This window comes from Urtica dioica, chromosome 11, assembly GCF_054948205.1.
Source record: "Urtica dioica subsp. dioica isolate 48M chromosome 11, U.dioica_male_clone48M_v1_H2, whole genome shotgun sequence".
Taxonomy (NCBI): domain Eukaryota; kingdom Viridiplantae; phylum Streptophyta; class Magnoliopsida; order Rosales; family Urticaceae; genus Urtica; species Urtica dioica.
The window spans coordinates 12,939,103-12,946,372 of record NC_142766.1 but is presented as its reverse complement, the minus strand read 5'-3'; positions in this window follow the sequence as shown (position 1 = coordinate 12,946,372).

Sequence of the window (7,270 nt, the reverse complement as noted above, 5' to 3'; positions counted from 1 at the left end):
CATTTTTGTACTATTGACTACTTGATAGTGAAATCATTTCCACTGGCAGATAGTCCCCAGATGTAGATGACGTTGCACCGAACTGGATAACCATATTGTGTGTCTTTACTTCTACGCATTGCTTATTTGATTATATGTGTTAGAGCAAGTTGTCGGACACATTGACTCTACATTGTGTGCAACATCTTGCTGTCGGTGAATCGAGCGCGCATCGGACACGAACGATCGCTCCGATGCGACTCGTTTGAGATGATTCCACCATATAACCATATTAATGCGGAAAAATAATTAATTACATTGATCATAAGCTAATTAAATTATGGTTATAATAAACAAGATCTAGTTATGTTTAATTAATTTAATTCACGAGAGCATATAAGTCAAGCAACCGATATAAGAGTAAACGAGTACTTACATTGATTTTCGGTTCAGCTACAGAACGCTCCAATCCAATCGCGTACTCCTTGCGTCGTCTTGATGAAGGACTCGAGGATGACACCTTAGTCTTCCGAAACGTAATCTCCGAGACGAATAAGAAAGATGAGTGAGCACAGTCTTTATCTCACTAGATCACGAAACTAGGTGTTTCGAGATCTCTCTCTTATTTTACTAAGAATGGAAACGAATTTCCGAGGGGATGGAGAGGTAGATGCACGGCCAAGGGAGGCTAGTGATGCACGAAATTTCTCTCAAATTTCTTAAAATAATTGCTTATTTTTGCCTTCTCATGAACCCCTATTTATAGTAGTAAAAGGAGATATTCATGGAATCTTCCAGAATATTTTATTTCCTTTTTATTGTGTTCACACTAGTGGATTAAATCTAGGTCATTGGATCTCAACAAGTGAATCCTACTTTTTCTCTCATCCATCAGATCAATATCTATGGGATATTATTCTTTTATTTAAATAGAGAATAATTTATTTAGTGAGATAATAAATGAGAATATATTATTCTCCTAAATATTCTCCTAAATACTTTCCTTTAAATAAGGAGAAAATATTAGTAAATACCAATTATGTATTTTCGAATTTGATGGCACACGGCCAAGGAGATTTGCGCAAACCCTAGTGCCAAATAACCAAATTCGAATTTTCCATGTGTGAAAGGCCCAATTGCTTAAAACTCAATTAATCATTTATTTACTTGGTCCAACAATAAACAAATAATTAATAATTGTTTATTTACTTGATCAAACAATAAATAAACAATTCTACCATAAATATTTATTTAATTCTGCGAATACCCGTTTTCCAGAATTAATGCTGTCAATCACAATTACAGCAAGTGAGATTGATAATGATAAACATTATTATACGAAAGTTCTTATCCACCTTTATCAGAGCCGAATCGGGGACTATGGACCTAGTAATAGGAGCTTAACAAATCCGATGAAAAAGACGAAATAGTCATTTATCTTTTGTCCATCGATTTGTCTAATCTTGGTCAAATACTCCACCTTGTAAGCCAAGACTGAACTCTCCTTTATACTAGAATTATATTTACTCATCGTGACGAGTGTCCACTGATATAGTCAGTTCGTGATCAAGATCCTCCAGGTTCAACCCGTGTCAAGAGAAGTCAATTTTTCCGTTATACTTCTCTTGATACATATCAGCCCTAAGCATTGTTGCTTCCCCAGCGAAAGATTCTTTCGAACGTTACTTACTTCGAAAGTGCTAGCAATCTATCGGTTCTGGAATCAACCCTTAGGTGAGTGAACATTAACCTTCTTTCAGGAAGGCTGGATTCCGTATCTGTAAATCACTTCCCACTCGAATCATGCTCTGAGAAAACTCCCAAGACATAAGCTGTGATTAGCATGAATAGCCTTTTAGCGAATGAGTCAAAGAGCTCAGTAACATAACCCAGTGTCCATGATCACTTCAGGATTTAGATCAAGTCTCACTGTGACCATCATAGTGACCTCGGTTAGTGTGTCGTAACGGTCCTTAAACGACACATCTACAACCAAGACCTGTCCAAGTCGTACACTTACCACAAGTGTAGAATGCTCTCACATAGTGATCAGCCTTCACCTATGTGTTCCACATATATGACTTTAGATATAGCTTTCCAGGCGTATATCAGTCATCGACCTCGTTTTAGCTCACCGCCCGAACTCAGGTGCCCAGCACGTGACTCAGTTTAATACGGAGGCTATGTAAGATAGTTGTTATCGATTCTAATTGTTTAGAACTCAACTCACTAATCATATAATGCTAATAAAGTAATCTTATTATCGAATTTAGTAATCATTATCTTCAAGTGGGCAATATTCCCAACAATCTCCCACTTTGACCAGAGAAGATAAGTTTCCTTCAGCCAATTTACTTCTTTGCCATCATTATAGACGGTTTAGACTTTGACCCAGGATTGAGATTCCCATCATATGGATTCCCACTTTTATCTATACTCTATCATTTATGTCGATCTGACATATGTCCCATTTTCATATTATTCTAGTTCATGCATTTTTGCAAGTGATTGACTTACCATTTAAGGTCAAGTCAATTTGTTCACAGTAAATAAATTTACTTTAGAACAAATTAACACTTCGCATACCTTTAGGTTATACACCAGACTTTATATCTAAAGATAACAAGTCTCCCTATCAAGGTGTACATCCCTTTGGTGCCAAAACAGGTTGCACCATTGCATGGTTTGATCTCATCACCACTTACTATAGTGTGATTTATTGAACGTGTTTAAATAAGAACTTTATTGACCTATTTCCATTACTTGGTTATTTATAGTTCATCATTGTTTGTCGTGTTCATATTCAATATATACACAGGACTTTAAGGATCTACTATATTTAAATAACTAAGTATCTCACAACTTCCAGAAATTACAGTGTTTACAACACATGTAATTATTCTCGGAAATACGACATTGTCTAAGGTCTAATTATTAGTCGTCCTTTTTAAAGACAATGTTGATAGCCTCAACATTGAGCTCATACCTTATATCAATAAGTATGTTTGAGACATAATGGAACGAGCATGTCGTTTCTAAATTTAATTTTAGAAACTGTTAGCTCAGTCAATTTACTTGTGTCATAATGAGGTCTAGAACTATAATAGTAATGACTTTATTCACGACACTTGTTTAGGAGCTATACTTATCGATCATTCTCAAAATATCGATTATAACAAACATCCATGTACAATCATGACTAGTTTGTTAAGTACTTAGGATCTACCTTTCATATTTCAAAAGGTTTAGTAGTATAACTACTTCGATCCATGTCTTTATGTTATTGGAACTTCAACCTCAAAGGACAGTTCATCTTCAATTTTGAAGATCCCTAATGAAGTGGTTCGTGGTATCAGAAAGAAGAGTATCATTGATGATAATGTCTCTCCTTAAGGGATCAATCCCTTACCTTATATCTTATTAAAGCTTAAACCATTTCATTAATCCTTTTATAGATCTCTATATTCCTTTAAGCTAATAGCTTAACAGGTAGATCTATTAAATATGGGCTAATAACTTTCAGACAAGTTAGTATGATCGAGAGCGATATCTCAAGATCATGTCTTTCCATTTAAGGAAAGTTTATTGTTGATGAGAGTGACAAGGATCCATTCTAGGATGCTCCCACTAGGTTATTGATTTTAACGACAAGATAATTCAAAATTATCCTTCCTTTCAATTCATTGATTTATGTGGCAAGGTAATCATTGATTACTCTTTCACTTTAATTATTGAATAATAGCATATACATTCCGGTTAAGGATGCCATCTTCAATGATGGGTTTAATCATGTGAAGGATGTTGCTATTTATTGAACAACAAGTGGCTAGATTTCATTAAAGAAAGCTCCCACTCTTTTATTGAACAATAGTGACTAGAATACAATTAAGGATGTCTCACTCAATAATACTGGTTATTTAGTGACTAGGTTCCATTTATGGATGCTCCCACTATGTCAATGAATAAGAGTAGCTAGGTTCCAGCTAAGGATGCTCCTACTCGATTATTGAATTTTAGACTGGCTAGGTTCCAATTAAGGATGCTCCCACTCAATCAATAAATCTAGAGTGACTAGGTTCCATTCAAGGATGCTCCCACTCAATCAATACGAATATTAGTGACTAGGTTCCAATTAAGGAAGCTCCCACTAATTTAATTCATCATCAACACTAACTTTTAGTTGTGTCTCCTTTATTACTTATTATTCGCACAAGTCATTGTCGAATAATGGTAATATTTATTTAGACGCTTTCAAAGCTCTAAATAGTTCTTAAACAATAAAACATATTCAACATAAGAATTTAATGAAGCAATAAAAGCTAATTAAATTCTAACAGAGATAATAACTTAGAAAATATTTATATTTATTTATTGTGCTTCTATATAGCATATGAACGGAAAAACGTGACCTTCATATTCTATATCTTTTTCATAAGGACATAAGCATTCATGCATATTCAAATATCATAAAAGCAATCAAGGCATTCAATAGAAGGAAATATTTAAAGACACAACCATGTGTTCATAAATAATGTAATAAAACATAAAGAAAGAAAGAAAGATTCATCCTTTCTGGAATAGCCATAAAGGCTACAATCCAGAAAACCTCGGATTATTAAATGACACATCCCATGTTCAAAAAATAAATCCAAAAATGAAAGTAATAAAACTAGCGGGAAATTAGATCTTCAAACGGAGCATGAACTTCTCTACAATTCGGGCTTGAATCCGACATTGCTCAGCAAGCTCGTCTACACATGTGTGCTCCATCAGATCTGCTCTGCAACAAGAAAAGAAGTATGCTCATGAATAATTATCCTCAAAACATTTTTAGGATATCTTTAATCATGAATTTTAAGGTACCATACCAGCATTCTTCTTGTTTTTCTCAAGCTCAGCCAAGTACAGAGGACAATGCATCTTCCAATGGCCTTCAGTGTTGCAGTGGTGGCATTTACCAATGCTTTCACGCTTCTTCTCTTTTCCTTTTCCACTTCTCTTGAAGTTCTTCCTTTCCTTCTTAGAGGGACCTTTCCCCTTTGAAGTATTCGGACGTGCCTTAGATGACTCAGCACCAGAAGTCAACATCTTCTTGGTTTTAGGCGAAGAACTCTTGTCAGCATAGAGAGCTGACCCTTTGTTCTTCCCATGTCGAGTGATAGACTCGAAAGTCTGTAGTTCATTCAACAGCTGAGACAGTCCATACGTCAACTTGTTCATGATGTAGTTGGACGTAAACTGTATGAAGTCACTCGAAAGGGAATTCAGGATTATTCCCACCTGAGTAACCTCATCCATCTGTGCCCCATGGAGTTCAGCTTCGGTGAAGTAGTTAGTCATCTTCATGACATGATCCCTCACCGGAGTTCCCACAGTCATCCTAGTGCCAATGCACTTACGGATGAGCTCAATGCGGGCTTGCTCGCTTTGCATCCTAAACATTTGTTGCAACGAGTCAAGGATCTCCACAGCGGTCTCCTTCCCTTCCATCTTAGTTCGCAACGCATCAGATATACTTGCGAGCATGTAGGCCACCGCCTTGTTATTGGCAGTAGTCTACTTGTCATAGTCCTCCCTCAAGTTCTTGGAGGCACCATGAGCAGGAAGAGGAGGTCTGTCTTCAGTGAGGATAAAGCGAATGCTTTCACTCACAAGCACAATGTTGAGATTCGACTTCCACTTAGGAAAGTTATCTCCAGTCAGGACGTCTTTCGACAACAGGGCCATAATAGGGTTCGACATGATTACTAAAAACATAAAAAGCACATTTATTGGCAATATGAAAAGAAACAACCATCAATATAATTTAGGAAATAAAAACTATGATGCAAACATGCACGGGATAAAATACTAAACAAAAGAACCCAGTTTTTATATTCCAAGGTAATTCGACTAATAGTCACAGTCCGTTTCACTCTGGTGACGTAACGGAGTGCACCTAGTGAAAATGAGAACCATCTCAGATTAGTGAGCAATCATAGTACATGCACCTTCATAACTATGCTCACTAACTACCAATTTTATAGGAATCTTTGGCCACATGAGCAACCACCGGTTGGTTCATGCATGAGTCAACCCAAAATTTCAGTGAAAGAAATCTAGCTCATACGCACTAGCGTAACTAGTACACACAGAGATCAACTCTCCCACCTATCGTCAGAGACACAACCTTGGTATTGGAATAAGAAAAGCCCTTCCGAATGGAACTGACCACTATGTTTAGAAAACCGCCGGTCACGAGGGGATCTTTCATCCTCACGGTGTTGTGTCAATGTTGGAGACCTACGACTCAATATACTTTCAGTATTTTAATTTTCCTAGCATTAACTTTAATCTAGGTGTTCCACTCGAGTTAACTAAGTCATATTAAAAACTCGAGTGTTTCTAAGCTACCCTTAAAAACAGATGTTTCGATATAGCTTAGTGATTAGGAATTCGTGACATCTAGTCTTGATTATCCTAAAAGTATTCCATCACGGAAAAGCTCCCAGTAGAGAAGGTGAGACACTAGGTCTTCTTAAGTACCTCTCAGCTTAGCCTCTTATCGGCTTGGTGACAAAGCTCTCCGATCCATTCAGCTCATTCATTAATTAACTATCATAATCCAATTAGACAATTTTAATGAATGAAAGCCCATGACAACCATTAACATACGATACATGATCTAAGTTATAGCATACAAGCACGGCATAGTAATTAAATAAACAAGCAAGAGCATGTAAGAATGGTTTGATTCGGATTGATCGTTTCCTATTTGATTCTATAAAGTAAATCAAGATGAGCCCAATCATATTGGCCCATGGATTCAATTGGGCCCATTCTTATGTCCCTTAGAAAAATAAATCAATACCAAATTATTTAATTTTTCTAATTTTTATCGAAAAAATTAATTAAGTAATGGCCCATTCCAATGTCCCATTAAAATAAATCGATGTCATAATCATTTATTTTGTAATTGTTTAAATAAAAATCATTAGGGCTCAGCCCATACAATTAATTAAATAAAACATTTAAAAACTTAATTTTAATGAATCACTAGGGTTTCCGGGCTGAGGCCCGGACGAATCCTCTAATCTTGACCTAGGTCAAGATTAGACTTGAGGCTGCACTGGACCGCCGCCGCCACGAGGGCGCGGCCCGGCACTAAGAGGACAGCCGAGACTTGTCACAAAATTTTGTGACAAGTTTTCTTGTGGCGTAGTCGTGGAGGCTTTCTTCGTCCGTCATGCTTCTTCGTTGTGTGTCCGTCTCTCGCCGATCGTCGTGATCAAGAACGTCGCACCATCGGATT